General features: G+C 51.7%; 1 protein-coding gene across 2 annotated transcripts in view; it reads right to left on the bottom strand.

The window, feature by feature from the left end:
- Nucleotides 1-1174, bottom strand: part of Ppara (peroxisome proliferator activated receptor alpha) — a 70732-nt gene extending 69558 nt beyond the window's left edge. The window contains exon 1 of one of the 2 annotated variants that reach the window (XM_057791999.1): nt 1082-1174. The gene's annotated coding sequence lies outside the window, so the exon portion shown is untranslated. Of the gene's footprint in view, nt 1-568; nt 607-1081 lie in introns of those variants that run through there. The other variant, XM_057792000.1, reaches the window with a different exon arrangement.
- Between the last annotated feature and the right edge of the window lie 18284 nt (nt 1175-19458).

Raw genomic sequence — 19458 nt, 5'->3', positions numbered from 1 at the left:
GCAACCACTACAGTGTTCCAGGGTCGTCCAGGAAAGTTCTGAGTTCCTCCCCCAAGAAGTGCTAGGAGGGGAGAGGCCGTTCTGGTTTCCTTAGGGGAAAGGAGTGGGCTGGGTTTGCGGTAGGTGAGCAACTCCAACAGAGTGCCCCTCAAAGACTAAGACATTATAACACTGTAGGTTTTCTTAGAAAGAATCTTAACTGCAGGGAAACACCTTCTTCCCTTTAAATTAAAAAAAAAAAAGTTTGGGAAAAGGAGGGGTGCAGTTGTTCCAGGATAGTTGGAGCGGGTACTGGGGCAGAATCACCCTCCCGTCTAGCACACTGGCACTCTAGGCTCCCTTTATCCCGGCTGGCCGAGCAGCGAGCAGCGAGAGAGGTGCTGAGGAGACTTAAGTTGCCCTACACAGGGCCCGCCGTGGCACTGGGCTCTGGAGAGGCAGAGACATAGGGTGGCTTTGCCAGACTCTACCCTACTGCTGGGGCCTGTCCCCCATCTCCCCAATACGGTCAGGCGCAATGTTGGAACTGGTGCTCAAAGAGGGTCGGCTGCTGGTGACAGGAACCCACCCGCGTTTCTCCAGATCCACAGGAGTAGCCGAGCTCAGTGATCCCAGAATCAGTCTGTCCGGTCCTCAGGTTACCTCGCCTCTGAGATCCCTGAGGGTCTCAGGAAACGCCCCCCGGTGGGTGACGCCCAAATGCACCGCGCCGTGGGAAGGACGCTCCCCGATGTCCCCGCCCGTGGGCCCTCCCCTCCAGGGGACAACCAGAGGACCCAGCGTCGCTCCAATTCAAGGACTCCGCGAAGCCCCCAGCCCCACTACCAGCTGCGAACAGAGTTCGGGGGCCGGCGCTCGGCACTTGCGGAGACCCGAAGTAGCGGACAGTCCCGCGGGCCCCGAGAGTCGCACGCGTTCCCAGCTTGTGCCCTCGCCGGTGCCTGTGGGTCTCTAGACCCGCGCCCCTGATCCGCGCGCATGCGCCACCGAGCCCCTCCTCTCCCTGTCCACCCACTTCACTGTCCCGGGACAGGGGACTCCTGGCTCCCGCCCCCGCGCGTGCCCTCCCGCCCCCGAGCACCTGAGGCTGCGCTCCGCCTGTGGGTCCGCGAGGGCAGCGCGCCCGGGGAGGCGGCGCCAGGCGGGGCGCAAGCGGCTGCCTCCGCCCCTGTCACCCCTGTCGTGGGGCCGCCGCGTCCCGGGCCCCGGACCGGCACCGCCTCCGTGAGCCCGTGCCAGCCGCGCCCCCACGACACGCACCGCCCCTCGGACGTCCCCCGCGGGGTCCCGCGGCGAGGTGACCGCCCCGGAAACCCCGCCCCCTAGGCCCGGGGCCGCGGCTCAGGGCGAGACACACCCCCCAGACGGCAGCGCACGATTGGCTGCTGAAGGGCGGGGCGGGGCCGAAGAGGCCCGGGGCAGCTCTTCCCGACGCCCATTTAGGGCCCGGGGGCCGTGGTATCCCTTAGTAAACTGAGGCTGGTTAGGTGTAGGGACTGCTCAAGGTCACCCGACGGGCGAGAAAGCCCTGCGGAAAGGGAACACCCCGAAGCGCGCGCGCTACCTTTCCCAGCCTCGCGCACCAACCGGGACTGAAGTTCAAGGTGGCGGGTCGGGTATAACTTCCCGCCGTATGCCCTCGGTGAGTTGGTTTAGGCCACCGAGTGCACCCCAGAGTCCCGGGAGTTCGTAGAGGTGGCGAGCCGGAAGGATCTGATTTTCAGGGCACCAGGATGAGAAATGGGGGGAAAAGGAAGAGCAAGCCGGGGCACGCGACAACAGGTGGCCGAGGTGCCAGGGTGGGTGTGGCGGGCGGGGAACTAGGAGGGTGAAGGACATCGGGGACGGTGGCGAGGAGGCGCCGCAGCTCCAACCCTTAGCCCCCGCCCCGCCCCGGGCTGCACCCCCTCTGAGTACGCTGGGGGATTGAGGGGTTGACTTTATCCAGCTGAGGCGCTGGGGTTCTGCCAACTGCCAGCGCCGAGGAGGGGGGTGTTGCTGCGGCCCAGCGCAGCCACTTTGTTTGCGTCCTCCCTGGATCTCTGCTCACGGAATGCACACGGCCCCCGGGGTGCCAACGCATCAGGATACCGCTCCTTTGGGAACGAAATGTGTGCTATGCCAGCCCTCCTCTCTGTCCTCACGCTGCGCCTGCCACTATGCTATTTGTGGCCATGAGCGCCCTGGAGAACCTACTCGGGAAAGGAAACTTTAAGCGCACGTCTCTTTACTTGGGAACTGGGGACCCGACCTGATTAAACTGTAACATTCAGGAACTTTTAAACCCACCCTTGCTGATTAGCCTCATACCTGTGGTGAACTTTGCCCCACCCTCCAGACACCCACAGAACATTCCCTACTTGTCTACTGGCAAGCCCTCCTTTTCTTGGTGGTGCTGGCCAGGAATTAGCCATTTGTAAAATGCTTCAAAGCTTGCAAAATTGGGACCCTGGAGATGACTGAGTGGGTAAAGGTGCTTGCCCCTAATTCTGTTGGCTTGTATTTGAACCTTCCACATGGTGGAAGAAAAGAACCAACTCCTGAAAGTTGTCCTCTGACCTCCATATGCACACACACACACACACACCAGCCACTCTGCCACATACAATAAATAAATGGAAACATTAAAAGAACTTGCAAAGTGACCTGCCTGTATGATTTCCTGAATGACCCGGGGAACAGGCAGGGACAGCATTAAACCATTGTCCTACCAGTAGCAGCATTGTGCTAGGTGGCATGTTTATAACAGTGAGCAAGGGTGACTGGAGGCTGCTCACGGGGCTATATCTCTGAAGGACTTTCTCTAGGTACCAGATGGCCAGGCTGGCCAGTGGAAAGAGATCTTAGTTACCTGGTGTACAACAGGTCCCAAGCTCCAAGGACCAGAGTCCACATGAAGCACATGCAGGGTGTTTTCTCTCTCTCTCCTCTCTCTCTCTCTCTCTCTCTCTCTCTCTCTCTCTCTCTCTCTCTCTCTCTCTCTCTCTCTCTCCTGCCATAAACCTAGTTCTACTAGGCATTTGGAATGATCTCAAAATAATGGTTAGGAATGAGAACTAAGGTTTGTAAGGGGCCAGCAGAGTCGCTGTGAACACAGAGAACACAGACAACCAATAGTTGGGATTCTTGCAGCTCCCAAGGTTTCAAGAAAAGAAAACTTGTTTGTTATTTTTTAACTACATATCCAGAGGAATCACTTTTGAACAGACTTTCATCTGTCCTCCCTTAGACATTTTGAACGTCTCTTTTCAAATGGTCCCGTCACTTGCCCCAGAGGACAGTGAATTTCATTTGGGAGACTGCTTTCTGAGGAGAGAGATGCAAGGGCTTGTCCTGCACCCACCCTGAGAGCAGAGGGTGCACACCTGGCTCTGGGATGCTCTGCACCCTCTCCCCTTGCTTCCCAAGTGTTGACCAGTGTGGATGTACAAAAAACAGAGACACTGCCTGTGCAGGGCTTAGTAGACACCCGTGATTCTGGGGACTATCAAAGCGCTTGTGTCCCCTAGTTGGCACGTTACTAACCCCACTGGGAGTTTCTGGGCATGTGTCATAGTCATTCCGGGATGCCTTTTGAGATTGCACAATGATGTCACCTGCAAAAGTGTTGGGCCACATTTATAGCTATCCTAGGAGTTATGCGGCCCACGAGATGCAGGTTAGACACACTTGTTCCTTCCATGTTCACATTTCCTGGCCGGTGGCAGGCCCAGGAGAGAAAGCCAGTCTGTGGTGCTGCACACACTTACCTGAAGGTATATGGAAAAAATACCTGCAGGGAGTTTCCTGCAGCAAGCGTTCGGAGCCCAGTGCAGGAAGCATAGGAGTCCCACTACCTGCCCTGCCCCAGCATTTAGAGATTCTCCCACGGGTCTGGGGTCCAGGCCTATCGGTATTTACCTTTCAGCTTATGTAAGTCCTTTTCCAAGAGCCACCCAAGGCTTCCAAGGGTCACTGGCTTGCCCCTGCTGATTTGCAAAGCCCTCCTATCATATGTCATCTGCCAGGACAGTGGCCTCTGGTCTCCTGGAAGCCTGCCTTCAATCAGGTGGTGGAAGTCCACCAGGGCAGGAGAAGTAGGTATTGCTGATGGAAAATAAGAAGCTGCTGGTGGCCAGAGGTAGACTTCAGAGAAGACCAATCCCGGTATTTCCTTGGATGCCACCCTAGGACTGGCACTCACCGTCCAGGAAACAAAGTATGTTCACCTTAGACACCAGACTCGCGGTAGCCCTGGAAGGCAGTTCCACCTACGCCCACTACACAGATGAAGAAATCGGGGGCAGAAGTCACCTAGAGGGGATGGGGATGCTCTCAGACCTCATATCCATTCTGCAATCTGCACTTATCTGGTACAGAGGCCACCTGCTGGCTTTGAGACCTCAGGCTCTGGCAGACACCAGAGCCTGGTGCTCTGGACAGTCAATCCTGGCCCCAGGACTTTTGGAGTTGGCATCAGATAATTCAAAAGCCATGGCAAGAAGAGGAGACAGGCTCAAGGAGGGAAAGTGTGGAAGTGGGCCAAGGTGGGCAGAGGAGATGGGGCCCTATCCAGGAAGGGTCTTGTAGCTGGGGAGGACTGGGGTATGGAGATCTGTGGGAAGCCCACCATGGATGGTTTTAAGTGGGGGCTGCAATCCCATCAGAACAACAGATGATACGGGAGCTATGTCAACTTCTGGTGGTTACCCAGGCAGAGGAGGGTAAAGCTATAAACTCACTGGAGGTGTGCAAGATCTGGAACCTTCTGCCCAGAAACTGCTGCATCATGGACACACTACCCGTTTTTGATAATTAACCCATCTCCAGCCTAAGTTCATAGATTGCCTGTGCTCACCATGGGTCAGATGTCTGTCGTTCTAAGTCTTGGAAGGTCAAAGCAGCCTGCCCACAGTAATTCTGCTGTTTGTCCCTTTCTCCTCCCAGGGCACACAGATACTCTCCTTGTGGACACATGTGACTATATCCCCAGTGGGCTATGTCTTGAGGCACTGGGTTAGAGGTGCCTTTTATCCAATCCAGAGCACAGACTTGCAGACTGACCCACTGTGTACTGGGAGAGTCTTAGTGCAGAAGTAGACAGATTTGATTCCCAAAGGACATTTGTTCTGACAAGGACAGGAGGTAGGACCACGAGCTACATTGTTGTGACTGGGCATGGGTCAGGAGAGTAGAGATAAGGCCTAGGGTGTTAGTCACAAATGCAAGCTAGGTGTGGTAGCCCATGCCATTGACCCCAGCACTTGGCAGGCAGAGGAAGGTGGGTTTCTATGAATTTGAGGCTAGCCTGCTTCATGAACAAGTTCCAGGACAGCCAGGGCTGCATAATAGAAGAGACCCAGTTTCAAACAAACAAACAAACAAACAAAATGTGCTTCCTTTGTTTTCAAGAATCTGTGGTCAAATTCAGTTTGAAAATATTAAATGGAAATAAACATTTCTCATATTTTTAATAATGCTTATTACAGTGTATTACTGTTTGGTTGCTAATCTATTATTGTGCCTGCTATATAAATTCAACTTTATCCTGGCCCTGGATGACTAGGAATATCCCAGATTGTCCTAGATTTTCTCCCTAGGTTCTGATACTGAGTTTCAACATCTCCTGGAGGCTTGGGAGTACACATACCGCCTCTGCTGGGAATATTGTTCCCTTAGTCCCCCTTAGCACAGAGTCTGCTCCACCCGTTAGTCACTCTGTAACTTTGGCACTGGGCTTGACTCCCACAGGGTCTCCCCATCTAGCAAGCAGGGTCATCGTGTCTTTCCCAGGGTCCTGGTGTAAGAATGAGGAACGTGCTTGTATGACCCCCTCCAAAAGGCAGGTCACAGTCTTGATGTGGTGACCACAAGCCCGAGGCTCGTACCTCCTCTAGGAGGCTTCTCGGCAATCATCTCATGGCCGTGCCGCCCTCTGTTCCAGCCCCTCCTTCCCTGTGCCATGCAGCCAGCTCAGGTCTCCACTATCTGGCAGTTTCTGGTTGCGCTGTTATAGCTACTATTCGGCATAGACGACAGGAAGCCCTCACTCCTACCGACACCATGACCGCATGCCTCCCCCTGCTGCCCTCCCTGCCTGCCACTCTGTTGCCCTCCATAGAAGAATCCCTTCTGTCCAGAGCAGCCTCCAGGCCCCAGGCTCCAGAGCACTCTCTGGAAGGGGCTTTGGTGCCCTGTAGCGCGTCCACAGAGCTCAGGAAGGCTGCCCTTGTAAGTAAGACCAGCTGGATGGCCCTGGGCTTTACTAAAAAGTGGAATTGGACTGTGCTCCACATCTGGGTCCCTAGAAAGGGACAGGTCATGTTTAAAAACACTTGTGTTTTGTTTGTTTAACTCTTCAGCAACATGGAGGGAAAGGAAGTGTCACAGTTTCAGCCTTTATTAGTTGCTTTAAAGAAATGCACTTTTCTTCCCTGAGTATCCTTTATAATCTATTATGGTTGAAAATTTCCTTTCTGAATGGAAATTCCCTAAGCAATACACGGGTGCTATCAGGAAGGTATGAATTTGTTCTGAGTTGGCCTCACCAAATGCTGGCAACCCCATGATGAGTCTCCAAGTGGGTTAGAACCCAGCCCCCAGCTGCAGCTTCCCACCTCTGGCCTGAACGGCTCTGTTTACAGATCCAAAAAGTGAGCGAGCGGCAAAGGCTTCTTGATACGGTTCTGGACTTTCCATGCCCAGCCCTTTCCCCTGGCTTTGTTTGTGATATTTATTTTTCAAGTCAACACACTGGCTTATGTTGAGACTTGCAGTGTGAAATACAAGATTCTATGCGAGGGCTAGATTCTGATCTTGCAGGAGGCCAAGGAGCAAGGTGTGGGCGGCACAGCCTGCAGGAGTTTTACACACATGGGGCGCTGGCACAAGATACTGGGCATCCTCCCAGGGCTCAGAGTTGGAGAGGCATAATTCCTCTATCTGGGAGCCTCAGAGTGTCCCTAGAAGGGGCAGTTAGGGGCAGGGAAGGGAGCTTCATGCCTCATGGTTTAAGAGGCAGTCCATTTCTCTGGAAAAGGCCTGGGACAGTAAAGGACATGGAACCAGGCCACATGGAAAAGACCATGTGCTCTTAATAAAAAGTGGTTAGCGGCCAGGAGGATAGTCTAGGAACCGGAGCCCCATCCTCACATCTCCAGGGTGGAAGGGCTGGAACGAACTGAAGTCTCCTGTCAAGTGTTAGTGCTGAGTTTCACTTTTAAAACAACCCTAAACCTATGTGGCAGGGCTAAGTGGGAGGCAGGGGCTGAGCTGGTGCTTCCAAACATGATTCCTGTCTTCCTGCCCAGCAACCACAGCGCTGACAAGCAGCAAGCTGGGTTCTGGGATCTTACCCAATTACAGAACCACATCTCGGCACTCGCTCATTATCTTGGGCTACAGTGTCCTAGGCTGGCTACACATTGTCTAGCCTATTACTGTCCCTGGCACCTGCCTCCACAGTCCCCCGGTGCCTTGGGAAAACCTCAGTCTACCGCTGACCTGTAGTCTCTTTTGTCATCTGATGGGACGGTGCCGGCCACATGCTGTCTGCCTGGAAGCAAAAGCCAGCTCTGTAGGCCAGCAGTCCAAAGGTATGGCTGCAAAAATCATTCTGCCAAGACACAGAGAGTCTCAGAATGTAGGCAAAGTGGGGCTTGGTGTTACAGGCAATGGGCAGGCAAGAGGGGATACCAAGCAGCCATAGACTCAAGAGTAGGAACTTCCCTGCCTACTTGTCCTGACCTGCCCCGGGCCCAGGGGAAGGAGCAGAGGTTAGTGTGCAGAGATGGCACACACAAGGGACAATGGAACTCTGCTGCTGAGCTGGCCAGAGCTTCTTCTCTTATGTCTGGGGAGTGGGGGGAGAGTAGCATTGCAGTGAACAGAAGCGGGCAGGTCCAAGTGGGAGGAGCTAAAATTCAACAGTAAGCAAGTTGCTTACAGGGGTGACTTGAACGACTGTGGAGATTTGAATGCCAAGCTCATTAGCATTTTCCAGGTAGCTCAGGGGTAATGGCAACTTAGAAAGAAAACAATCCTGAAAAAAACAACCTGTTCATTTGGAGCAGGCACTTGGTTTTACCCTGCATACAGAAGTGGGCCCTGAGCAGATCTGATTTGTGTGTGTGTGTGTGTGTGTGTGTGTGTGTGTGTGTGTGTGTGTTCCTGTGGGCACTGGTGCAGATGTATGTGTGCAGACAGACCGGGTATTGTTTCTCAACTGTCCTCCTCTTTTTCCTGTGGGAGTCTCTCACTAGCCTGGAACTTGTCGAGCAGGCTAGGCTGACTGGCCAGTGACCAGCAATCTGCCTGCCTCTACCTCCCCAGCCCTGGAATTACAAGCGTGTACCACAGTGCCTTTTTTATGTGGGTTCTGGGACTTGAACCCAGTCCTCACGCTTATAAGACATTACTGACTGAACTATCCCCCATACTTGCTTACACTTTTTTTTAAAAAAAAAAAAAACTTCATTTTACATTTTAAAAAGTGTATTTGGGGGAGGTGCCCACCATGGCCCACATGTGGGGAACAGAGGAAAACTTGTGGGAGTCGGTTCTCTCCTTCCTCCACGTGGGTTCCAAGAATCAAAGTCGGGTCATTTGGCTGGGGAGCAAGCGCCTGTATCCTCCGAGTCATCTCTCCAGTCTCTTGTTTATACTTACTTTATTAAGAGCAAATCTGCTCCTCCATGTCTGCCATACATTGAGGTTGAAGACACAGTGCCATAGCAAGTATGTAAGAAAGTCAGGACACACCATCTTCGTGCCTCTGCCCTAGCCACCTGCCTGCAGCCACCTGCGCACCTGTGACTCCTGGACAGGACAGTCCTCGGCAGGATTCTTGAGGGGAGTAGAGGTAGGTAGGCCATGTGCTGGACCTAAATATGGTCATCTCTCTTTCATGGCTAGACCGTGAGTCTGGTAGATCCTGGAATCCGTAGCACTTCGAGGCCATGCAGGTGGCTGCTGATCTGTCTGCAGCCCTTGAGTCGAGGCTGAGTATTGCTCTATGGCCCTGGATGGCCTAGAACTCTTGACAGTCCTCCTGTCTCAGTTTCCCACATGCCGGGATTACAGGCAGACACCACTATACCCGACTTCTATCTGTGAGCCCTTCCTGGTGGCATCTTGGTTACTTTTTTTTTTTTTTGGTGTGTGCCTTCCAGTGCTCCTCCAGGCCTTTGATCGAGTCTTTGCTGGGCTTTCATGAGACTGAAGGCTTGAGCAGTGGGTACTGTACTGACGGAGCCATCCCCCAGTCTCCGGAGCCTTACTAAGTTAAGTTATGAGCATTACTGATTCCACATGCCAGATGCTAAGTAACTGGAGATGGCACCTGCCCTTGAACATGTGACTCATGACTTCCCTAGCACAGAAAGGAAGTCACCAGGCAGAGATTTTGACCACAGTTCTGGAGGATGCCACTGTTCAGGGGAAAGAGGGTCAGGCAGCCCAGTGCTAACCCCTCCAGCTTCACTGCTCAGGAGGCAACTGATGATACCGCAAGGTGCTGAGTGTCTCTGAGGGAGCTTCCTGTGGCTGCTCCTATGCCTGCTCCCAGCAATGGGAACTGAGGCTGAGAGGCAGTGCCGGGCCTGACCCGGATGCACTGAGGCCCTGCTCACAAGCTCTCGTTTTTTTTTTCAACTGTTCCCCACGCTCCCTCCTGGGCTCTGTGACCTTGGTCTCCCAGCAGCCTGTTGGTAGTTGTAAGACGAGAGGCTAGGTTAGTCGATCAGGAACACGCCTGCCAGCCTGGATCCTGTGTAGTATCTGGAGGCGTGACTGTGCCGGGCCTCAGAAGGAGAATGCCAGGGGGCATGTCCTGACCTGGGGGAGAGGAGGCAACAACATGACCTTCCAGGCTGAGCCTGGTAGTGAATTCGGTGCTCTGTGCTTTGCAAATGCATTTAGAACTAGTTCAGGCCTAGAATTAGGCCCAAGACCACGGCCCTGAGGACTTGATTCCTTTCAGTGAATCCAGCAAGGCCAGAGCTGACCAGCTAAAGGTACCACCCAAGCCCATTCTGGGGCAGGGACGATCTCTCTTGGGTTTCTACCCTCCTGAACAGCTGGCTGCCCCAGTTCTTCTCTGAGCTCTGTCACTGTCCCATGCTGTGGCTTTGGTCTGAAATAGACGTCACATCCTGCTGGGAGCAGGAAGAAATTCCAGGCAGGCTTGCTCTGGCAAACTCTCAAAGAGCAGACCTTGTGTGTTTCACTCCTCAGTACTTGATGGGGAGGCTCAGTCCTCAAGCTGAGAGAACTGAAGGCCAGAGCTGCACTTCTTTGCCTGGTCACCCTTGCCTGGTTTGGGAGGAAGCCCAACAAGTTAGCTGTGACAGACCTGGCAGGATCCAAGGTCACCAAGAACTCTCTAGGCTGGGTGGGTGGACCCCATGGAGTAGTCTCTGGGTCTGGGAGAGGTGCAGGCTCCAGGAGGAAGGTCCCTCCACTGAAAGAAGGCTCTCTCTCAAAACCCATTTGTTCTGAGTCTGAACACTAACCCACACTTGCTCCTCAGGGTGTCTTTGACCTCACCTCTTTGGAACTTGTTTGTTGTTTTCATTTGGTTTTCTTGCTGTTTTTGGTTTTGTTTTTTAAGACAGGGTTTCTCTGTGTAGCCCTGGCTATCCTGGAACTCACTCCATAGACCAGGTTGGCCTTGAACTCCCAGAGATCTGCCTGCCTCTGCCTCCCAAGTGCTTCCACTGCCCAGTGAGACTTGGTCTTTGAGGGGCTGCAGGAGGGCAGGGATGATGAAGGGCAAGAGTGGAGACTCTCCCTCTACCTGGTGACCCTACCTGCTCATGTCCCACCTGACTGATTCTGTAGGCTATCTCCGGCCAGCTGCACAGCCCCATCTCTGTCCACAACCCTATGCAGTGGCAGCAGGCAGTTCTGAGCAGAGCCCTGGGACCCCACACCAGGAATCAGCACCAGCTGCATCTCACCGCTCTCCAGTCTCTGGACTTAAGCTGTGCCGCTCCCTGCTCACTTTTCCTTCTGTGGGGCATCTCTGTCTCTCACTTCTGCTTTTCCCTTAAAGCCTCACTTCAGGCACCAGCCCCTCCAGGAAGGCCTACCTGATCTTGCCTCCCTGTGTTCTGCTTTTTGCCACCTCCATCCCCGTGCCTCCTACTGCTGCTGTTGTACTGGTTTGCCCTAGCTGTCTTTCACACTAGCCTGGTAAGTCCTTGGGAATTAGGATGTCTTCTGAGATTGATGGTAAACCATAATAAAATGGAATAAAAAATCATTTAACCATTGTGACAGTGGAATTGGGCAAAAATCACCCATGGATGGTAGAATAAGTAGGTGAAATTTTAACCCAGTATTTATGGTCTCAAAGTATCTCCTCCCGAGGACACCAGGCCACGTAGCAATGAAATGTAGCAAGGCTCCAAGTCCTAAAGAGAAACAGTAACTTTTGCGCACCTTCAGCTGATTCTGCACTTCTCCAGGGGTTTCTGGCTGGGGCTACACCGATAAGGACATACATTCCTGTGGCTCTCCAGCTAGGAAGGGGGTAGCTTGGGTCTTATCATACAGACATCCTACCAAATCAGTGGGCTGTGCTCCTCAAGCTCACCAGTGGCATGGAATAACCACACACGTGGGCAGAGGTGCCATTCCAGATGCGGGTACATGTATGTGTGAGCATGCACTCATGTGTTTATGGACACGTACAGGTGTGTTGGCATGCCCCTGTCTAGATGGGCACATCTGTGTGAGCTTGTGTCTGGATGTGTGCACACACTCTTTTGTTTGCTCTCTCGAGTAGTTAGGAATACCCGAGACAGCTGAGAGCAGCGACTGTCCTGAACTTGGTCCCGTGACCCACAGTCTCCTTATAGCCAGCAAGGCCTTGAGACCTTGAACTCCACAAAGCCAGGGTCAGGAGGCAGGGGCAGGCTGCGTCTTTGGATGATGTTGGCAACAGCTTTGATGCTGACCTTCTCTGTTGCCGATTTCCCAATTTCTCCCGCTCCACAGCAAGTAGCGCCTTCTGAGAGAAGGTCATTCCAAAAGGCAGCCGAGATGTCCTTGGAGTTGCTTCTTCTCCCAGCTGGTGCCCCCATAATGGTGAGGGCGCAGCTTGGCCTGGACTTTCTATTTAAGGCTTCACAGAAATCTGAAGGGCTGTCCGTTTCTCCAGCATTTGCTTCATTAGAGGAAAAAAGAATTGTAACAGCTTACGGGAAAGGGCTGCAAAGATTTTATTTCCTTCCTTTCCTCACTTGAGCCTGGGAATTCAGACACAGCTTCTGGAAGCGAGCAGGCAGAATGGATGGGGCCGTCTGGTCAGAGCACCCTGGGGTGTCTAGTTTGTCCTGTATTGTTCACACTTGGCCCATGTGTGTGCTTGGAACAATCTGTTTGTCTTTATTTTTCGAGACAGGGTTTCTCTGTATAGTCCTGGCTGTCTCGGAACTGTAGACCAGGCTGGCCCCTGATTCAAGATCTGCCTGCCAATGCTGGGATTAAAGGTGTGCACTGCCTCCACCTGGCTGTTTGGAACAATCTTAATCTCTCCCTCCCCTGCACCGGCATCTTCAGTCCTACTCCTCCAGGCTCCACATCGGTGCTCCTGGCCTCTGCTCTCTCCTGCCCTCAGTCTCCCTCTGTTCTTCCCTGGGGCCTTCCATCCCTAGGAACCAACATTTCCCCCAGCTTGCTTCCCTCTGAAGCTGACACTTAGAATGCTTCCTCTCACCACTGCTGTCTAAAATGCTCCAGCATCCTCGTCTGCTCTTCTGTGGGAGGCAATGGGTTGCTGCACCCATGGGGTGGACCACTGAGTTTTGCATGCAGAACTCCAAAATAGTCGACTGGCAAGGCTCTGTGTCCCTGGATGATATCCCGCTCTGCTGAGGGTTTCTCTCAGAGTCCTGGGCTCCTGACATGGCCACTCCTACCTGCCCCAGCTTTTGGGAGGAGGGGTAATTCTCACACTCACAGTCTTGGGTCACAGATTTCATCCCTCTGGAAGCCATGGTCTTAGACTCATGAAGGTTCCTCTTAGGTCATGCATGAAGGAGAAAAGACTGGCTACAGAGAGGGCTGGCACCAGGACTGCCTTGAGCTAGATTTGTTTAGGATGGAGGCGCAGAGGGACACTACATTTGACTTACCTACAGTCACGGTCCCTGAAGTCCCCCCTTAGGTATGAGGCCAACTGCTCTCCAGGAGACAGGGATAGAGGAGAATTATGGGGCAGGGACAACAGAAGCAGCGGTCAAGGACTTCAGGTCCAAGGCAGAGTGTGGAGCTGGGCCAGGGTCCATGGAGGAGATGTCCATATGGGCCATTCTGCAGGTGTTTGCAGTATCCACAAAGCCAGTACATAGCTATGAGAGTGAGGAAAAGAGAGGAGGAGGGAAGGAGAGAGGGAGGAAAGAAGGGAGGGAGAAAGGAAAGGAGGGAGAGCAAGAACCAAGAGTGAGAGAACATTGAATAGGGTATGGTCAGGAGGGTTTGGGTTTTAGACATTTAAGGTGAAGGTTGAAGATGTGGATTCAGAGTCTTGGGGCTGACAGACAGGTGGTCCTCCATCTCAGGCAAGGGTCACACCTAGCAAAGGTCAGGAGGGTTATGCCTGTCTCAAGTCAAATAAGAACAGGCATAGAGAGAGCCCTGTGCTCAGGATTGGTAAGTATAAACATCATCAGTCTCTATGCCAGTCCTATGGCATGGTACAATAATCTCTGTTCTGAAGACAAAATTCTGAGGCACAGAGGCCAATGAGCCAGGATAGGAACTGAACTCTTCCTATAACCTTGCTGAGATGGGGTTAGAGTCAGGGAAGAACAGGACACAGGTAAACAGGGGGACAGAAGTGTCCACGCTGGGCCCAGGGTCTTGGCTTTGAGCCGTGAAGTGACCTATAGGATCTTTGCCCAGGAAGAAGGATGAATACAGAGATCAGGGGTGAATAGATTTTCAGAGGTCCAAAAATAGGGAATGGCAGGGAAGCAGAAGCCAAGCTGATGTTCACAGAGGTCCCAGGACCCCCAAGGACCCTCTTTGACATGAGGGCTCATGTTATCTGGATTCATACTGCCTTTGGGACACGAAGCCTAAACAGATTGTTAAGTGAGAACCATGCTTTCCTGAGGACCAATCAGATACCTTGGCCAGCTGCCCACAGGCCCTGAAAGGCCAGTTGCTCTAGAAAGAAGACAGGAGGTGCCAACGACGTGCTGGTCACTTATCCCGAGTCAAGGCCACCTTAGAGAGCTGACAGTGTCGGCAGGCTTGCCAGAAGCCACAGGTCACCTCTCTACGACCCCAGATTTCACTAGATCCTGGACGCAGAGACTGATGTATCCTGGGACTGGCTCCCTCAAGAATGGGAAGAAATCATAGCCCATTCATCCCTGTCCTAGGTACTACAGAGCAAGGAGCTCAACCTTGTAGCAGCAGGCTGTTTGTTCGTCCCGGCTGCCCTGAACCGAAATAATCACACAGAACCTATATTAATTAAATCACTGCTTGGACCATTAGCTCTAGCTTCTTATTGGCCAACTCTTACATATTAATTTAATCTATCTCCATTAATCTGTGTATCACCGTGTGGTTGTGGTTTACCAGGTAAAGTTCCCAGCGTCTGTCTCTGGCAGGCTACAAGGCTTCTCTCTGACTCCACTCTTCTTTCTCCCAGAATTCAGTTTAGTTTTCCCCACTTAGCTAAGTTCTGTCCTGCTATAGGTCCAAAGCAGTTTCTTTATTCATTAAGGCAATCACAGCATACAGAGGGAAATCCCACTTCACAACCTGGGAGCCGAAGACCTGACAGCCATCTTGGATGCCTGGCCGTGGTATGACCTTGGCCTGGTCTTTGGACTCTTGGGGTCATGTCACACTGTCCAAGGGTTCCTATTGCTGAGACAAAATACCATCACCAAAAAGCAAGTTGGGGAGGAAAGAGTTTATTTGGCTTACACTTCAACATTGCTGTTTATCACTTTAGGAAGTCAGGAAAGGAACTCAAACAGGGCAGCATCCCCGAGGCAGGAGCTGATGCAGAGGCCATGGAGGGGTGCTGCTTACTGGCTTGCGTCCCATATTTTGCTCAGCCTGTTTTCTTATAAAATCCAGGACCAGCAGCCCAGGGATAGCACCACCCACCATGGACTAAGCCCTCCCCCATTGATCACTAATTGAGAAAATGCCTTACACTTGGATCTCAAAAAGGCATTTCTTCAGCTGAGGCTCCTTCCTCTGATGACTCTAGCTTGTGTCAAGTTGATACACAAAACCACCCAGCGCGCACGCACGCACACACACACACACACACAACACTGATAAGGGAGGATTTCTATTGCTATGAAGAGACATCATGACCATAGCAACTCTTTTAAAGAAAAGCATTTAATTGGGGCTGGCTTACAGTTCAGAGGTTTAGTCCATTGTCATCATGTCAGGGCATGGCAGCACACAGGCAGACATGGTGCTGGAGAAGGTGCTGAAAGTCCTGTCTTGATCCACAGGCAACAGGAAGTGCACTGTGACACTGGGCTTAGCTTGAGCATAGGAGACTTCAAAGCCCACCCCCACAGTGACGTATTTCCTCTGACAAGGCCACACCTTCTAATAGTGCCACTCTCTATAGGGGTTATTTTCTTTCAAACTACCACATTCCTCTCCCTAGCCTCCCAAGGCTTGTAGCCACATTATAATGCAAAAATTCATTCAGTCCAACTTCCAAAGTTCCCACCGTCTGTAACAGTCTCAAACTAATTTAAAAGTCTAAAGTTTCAAGACTCTTCTGAGACTCATGGCAATCTCTTAACTGTAATCTCCTCTAAAACATCAAAATCAAAAAGCAGACCTTATACTTCCAACATATAATGGCACAGGGTATACATTACTAATCCAAAATGTAGTGAAGAAATCATAGTAAGGAAATACTGGACCAAAACAAGACTGGAAACCAGCTGTGCAAACTCCAAACTCTGCATCTCCATGTCTGATGTCAAAATGGTCTTAATATCTCCAATGCCTTTTCATTTTGTCGGCTGCAACATACTTCTTTCTTTTGGGCTGGTTCTACTCCCTGTTAGCAGATCTCATCAGCAGGTATCCCATGGCTCTGGTATCTCAAACATCTTTGGGTCTCTGAGGCAATCCAGACTTCAACTTCACAACTTCATGCAATGTCCTTTCTAGGCCTCCATTCAAGGATACCCTTGACACATGCCTGGCCTCAGAGACTTTCTTTGGTTGTTTCTTGACTCTAAAGCCAGAACCGTGTGGCCCAAACTGCCAAGTTCTGCTGCTTGCTGGAGCTGGAACATGGCCCCTTTGTTCAATTACATCCTCACCAGCTTTCTGTTCTCCATGGTTTCCTTCACTACCTAAGCTTGGTTGTTCTGGAACTTTCTCTGTAGATCAGACTGGCCAGTCTCTTTCTGAGTACTAGAGTTAAAGGTATGCACCATCATGTGGCTCTAAGCTTTTCTTTCATCCCTTTTTACAATTTAGAAATTTAGGTGGGTGGGATCTTGCCCTGAGGTCACCACTCCCTTTATTCTATTTCTTAATCTGTTTATCTCCTTGAACACAGGATTTAGCTTCATTTCACTTCACTTCTCCTCAAATTGTACATTTTGTATTTTTATTAGCTCAGATTGCTCCTTTCCATTATAAATCTTCATTAGAGTTAACAACCACACAACAGAGTCTATACTAGGTTGTTTGAAGATTTCCTCTGCCAGTGGAATTAATCCAAAACTCTTCACTTTAGCTTCTGGCAGAGTTTTTGGACAAGGGCAAAAGCAGCCACCTTCTTCATCAAAATATCACAAGACCAGTCTCTAGGCAACCTACTAAAAATCTTCTTCTCTGAAACCTCTTAAGCCAGGCCTCCACAGTTCAATGAATCACAATCAGCACCACTGTCTTCTGTGCTCCTTCCAGGATGGCCCATTAGGCAGCATGCAAAGTGTTCAACTGCTTTTCTAATCCACAGTCCAAGGTCCATAGTCTTTCGAACAAAAGCATTGCCAGGTCTATCGATACCCAGACCCTGGTACCAATTTCTGTCTTACTTAGGGTTTCCATTGCTGTGAAGAGACACCGTGACCACAGCAACTCTTATAAAGGAAAACATGTAATTGGAGGTGGCTTACAGTTTCAGAGATTTAGTTCATTAGCATCTTGGTGGGGCCCAGCAGCAGGCAGGCAGCCATGGTGCTGGAGAAGGAGCTGAGAGTTCTACATCTTGGTCCGCAGGCAACAGGAAGTGAACTGTGACAATGGTTGTAACTTGAGCAAAGGAGACCTCAAAGCCCCTCCCATAATGATTTGCTTCCTTTGACAAGGCCATACCCCCTAATAGTGTCACTCCCATTGGGGGCCATTTTCTTTCAAACTACCACAAGGCTCTTCCACCTACTGGCTCCCAGGACATCCATGCTTATCATCCCACCACTGCTTACTCCCACTGTCCTCGGACCACCAAAGGGAAGTGCTAGCCAGGGCTACAAGGCAGAAGGCCAGCATCCAGCACTGGGGTGATTGTACCCATGGCTGAGCCAAGATGGTACTGTGTAACCCAAAGTGGCTTTGCACTCCTAGGGCTTCCGTATGCCAAGAGTGTCCTCCCAGATGCAGTAAAGAAAGATGGCTGGTGTCATGGCACTGCCTATCAGGCTGGGCACATAGACAGTATCAATGGGCATTCTAGCTCAGTCTGTCTGGAAGACATCAGAGAATTCTGGATCCCTGCACACAGTTCCAAAAGGCCAGCATGAGGACCTGTAATCATCCTGTCTGCTGGGGCCTAGGGTCAGGACTGACACAGCAAATGTGGGTGTTGACCATGAACTGGTAATCCACACTAAGCATAGTTCCATGTCTCTATCCTCAGATCCACCTGAGGACCCTGCCCTGACTCTCAGCCTTGGCATCAGCAGAGGACCCTGCCAAATGTCCCTGAGAGCCCCTGGCCAAGCCACAAGTTTTAAATAAAGGATTACTGGGTATAAACGACCCTGTACAGCCCAGTCAGTACCTGCTGACATCAGGCATGTCACTCCCTGTGCCTGTTCCCCAGACCCTCTCCACAGTCAGTGTTGTGTCCACCAAACTGCTCTCAGGTCCAGCACCACACTGCACCCTGGCTGTAAATGGAGGTTTTTCTGTTCTGCCCAGTCCTGCAGCTGCTTCCCAAATTACCACACTTAATATTTCTTACAAATGGTCAACCAATAGCTCATGTTTTTCACTAGCTAGCTCTTACATTTAAATTAACCCATTTCTATTAATCTAAGTATTGCCACATGGCTGTGGCTTTACCAGTTCACTGGCATCTTGATTCTTGGGCAGCTGGGTGACTGGTGTTCCTCCGACTCTACCCTTCTTCTGTATCTCTGCTTGGATTTCCCACCTGGTTCTATCTTGCCTTGCCACAGGCCAAAGCATCTTTACTTATCAACCAATGAGAGCAAAACACTTCACAGCATACAGAAAGACATTGCACATTACCTTGCCTCAGTCACAGTATCAGGACCCCACCTGTAGAAACTGATGCCAGAACAGGCCAACTCCTCCTAGGCTAACAAAGTCCTTGATATGCTCTGGAGATTGGAACCCAGAGTCAGCTCCAGACGAGGGGGCTTGGGGCCAAGGTGACAAGCTCTGTTGAGCTTTAGCATCTCTGCAGTATTTGGCTGCTCACTGTAGTCAGCACTTCTGAGTGTGGGGGTGTGAAGACACAGCCCAGCTTGAGTGTCCCATCGGCCTCAAGAGCTGTTGACACATATCACACAGCCTGCTCTGGGTGTAGGGAGTCTTAGGAGGCATAAAGCCTGTCTGCTGATTTGTGGCACAGCGTTTCTGCAATGGCCTAACACCGGTCCTCATCAGAAGGAAGGGGAAGTTCCTCCCCTCAGTCTGTAGCCCCAAATCTCCGTAGGTGTGTAGCCCCAAATCTCCGCAGGTGTGTAGTCCCAAATCTCCGAAGGTGTGTAGCTCTGACTGTATCCATCATGAAGTTGGCCACTGAGAACCTGCATATATCCCCTGTCCCATCACACCGACTTGAGGGAAGTCAGTGGGGGCTTCAAGAGAAGCTGCCCAAAGAGCACAGCCACCCAAGCCTATGCTCAGTATCTATGCCTGACCAGAGGGGTAGGGATGGATGAAGGGACTCCTGAGTGATCCCAGGGGCCACATAACATAGCAGGTCATTACTAGAAGGTTGGACAGTTAGGTGTCCTGCTACCATTGCCTGTCTTGAGCCAAGTCCAATTTACACTTAAGTCACAAGAGGGGACAGCCTGACCAAGACCAAGGCCTGTCCTCAAAGCTGCCCAGGTCTGTTAGGGAGAAGAGTGGAGGATGGAGGCCAGAGAGAAAGGATTACATCCCAGCAGGGCGGGTGAGGGTGGGGGAGATGGCAAGGTGATCAGGCTCCCACCAAGAAGAGAGACAAGAGGAAGGAGGGGTCAGTTAGAGGGAGGTGCAGGG

Source organism: Chionomys nivalis, chromosome 17, assembly GCF_950005125.1.
Source record: "Chionomys nivalis chromosome 17, mChiNiv1.1, whole genome shotgun sequence".
Taxonomy (NCBI): domain Eukaryota; kingdom Metazoa; phylum Chordata; class Mammalia; order Rodentia; family Cricetidae; genus Chionomys; species Chionomys nivalis.
Note: the sequence above shows the minus strand (reverse complement) of the source record. Positions and strands in the feature narration are given on the sequence as shown.